This window comes from Cricetulus griseus, chromosome 4, assembly GCF_003668045.3.
Source record: "Cricetulus griseus strain 17A/GY chromosome 4, alternate assembly CriGri-PICRH-1.0, whole genome shotgun sequence".
In the NCBI taxonomy this organism is placed as follows: Eukaryota; Metazoa; Chordata; class Mammalia; order Rodentia; family Cricetidae; genus Cricetulus; species Cricetulus griseus.
In genome coordinates, this window is record NC_048597.1 from 51,258,495 (window position 1) to 51,260,630 (window position 2,136).

At 47.1% G+C, this 2,136-nt stretch overlaps 1 pseudogene; it reads right to left on the minus strand.

Annotated features, from left to right (window-relative positions):
• Positions 1 to 1,302: 1,302 nt before the first annotated feature.
• On the minus strand, positions 1,303 to 1,396 carry LOC113835438 (annotated as a pseudogene).
• Positions 1,397 to 2,136: the final 740 nt, after the last annotated feature.

The following is a 2,136-nucleotide window of genomic DNA, read 5'->3' on the forward strand; positions in this document are numbered from 1 at the left end:
CAAACGGAGGAGGGGGAGAGAAAGGATGGCAATTATATAGTATTATTCACTGAAGCACTGAAGCTAAGACTAAAGCAAAGAGGGACATGGAATACAAATGTCAACAGGACTTTCAGACCAATTGCCAACACCTTGCCACATGGATCAGAAGAGACATGGGTTATTTTCCAAATGACCAGGGCACACTAGTCACACAGGCATCTTGGTGAATATCAGTTAAGGACCTGACACAAGAAGTTATCAAGGAGTAGAGAGACATAGGACTCATGCTTGGGTCTCTGAGAAGAAAAATACTGAGAGAAAACCGTGGAAGTTGAAACACAAGTCTTGCCATGCCCATTTCAACTTGTGGTGGGTGTGGAGGCTCCCTGTATCTTCCAGGCTAAGTAATGGCTGAGGTTGGTGGGTCTGGAGTAGGAGGTGGAGGAACCCCCATCTCCAAGAGGAGGCAGTTAGCAGCTGCTGTAGAGAAGGAGGAGGAGGAGGAAGAGGAGGAGGAGGAGGAGGAGGATACATGCTGTTTGGTGCTGTGAGGGGTACTGGGGTCCTAAGATGTTTCCAGGCATCAGAGACAGACAAAGAGGAGCAGGGCAATCCCTAGGTGGGTGGATGTGGCTGCCACAATGGAAATCATGCAGCCAGGCATCACTGCCCAGGCATCAGGCATGTGACCCGGCTGGGTGAGGTAGGGTGACAGCATCCCAGGGTAGAGAGGGACCTGCTGATAAGGTATCATGCCAGGATTTGGTTGCTTGCTGACGGTTCTGACCATACTGCGGCTGTTCTATTTGTTGTCAACCCCGTAACTCAGCATATTTCCATTGCTCCATGTGCAAGTTCTGGCAATCAAGAAGCAACCGCATGTGCACATTCTGGCGTTCAGGATGTAACTGCTCCATTGGTCTGGGGCCTCTTTGTGTCTGTCCATAGTAGTTCCCAGCTCTTCAAAATATTGGAGTTTAATCTTTAGTTTCTTCATCTGTGTTTCAACGGGGGACGGTGGGGGGGGGGGGACTACCAGGGGTTTTATCTCTCTCTCTTACACAGTGACCAGGTGCTTGGCTTTGGTAGCAGCTAAGGCAGAAGCAGCTGCTGCAGCTGTGGTAATGTTTTCCTTCAGAAATTTCCTGTCCCACTTTCCTCTTCCTGGTATCACATACTTTCTTTGCATGCATCGGTGAATTCCCTGTCCTCCTCCTTCTCCTTTTTTGTAGTTCAAATTCTCAATAATTTCATTATCTCGCTCCTTCTGTTTTCTTTTTTCATCTTCCCCACCTAGCGTTTTATCACTTTCATCTGATTAAAAATATGGGACTCTTCACAAATTTTCACAGGAGTCATGCTAATCTTCTCTGTATTGTTCCAACTTTAGTGCACATGCTTTGGAAGCAAGCACTCGCTTTACAGTTCTTTCACACGCATTCTTTACCTTTTATTTTGGCTTTAAACAGCAATAATTCCAAGGTTTTAACAGATGACCTGGAGAATCTCTCAGACTCAGTTTCTTATGTGTATTAGGACTCTCACACGATCTTGAAGTATCCCAGCAGGTTCTTGACTGTCTCCTAGCCAGGTGCCAATCCATCCTTCACACAGCTACTAAGGTCAAATGATAACAGCAATTTTGAGCAAGTTACTCCTGTAGACCCTGCGCACGAGGTGAGATCTAAATGTCTGCTTCCCTGCTGTCGTCTGCTTTCATCTCTAGCCTCAACTCTTCTCTTTCATGTGGAAAAGGCTCCTATCTCGCAGGCCAGTCACTCCTCTGGGACTACTCGCTTACTCTGCTGAGATTGGCTAGAGCAGTCGTGTTCCCTCCCTCCTTCCTCATCACCCTCTTGCTTCCTGAATGTCCTCTCTCCACTCTCCAAGGTAAACCTTCCAGACTCACCTCCCCTCAATTCATTTCCTTTGATGGACTCACAGATTCTTACATATATTCATTCTGTGGAACTTTAGAAGGAGTGGTCCTATAAACATTCATGCCACATACGATGTGATTCCCGTCCAGACATGATGGTGCATGCCTATCGTCCCATCCATCAGGGCTGAAGCAGGAGAATCGAAAACTCAAATTCAGCCTGAACTGCACAGTATCAGGCCAGTCTTGGCCACATGTCAAGACCCTGTCTCAAA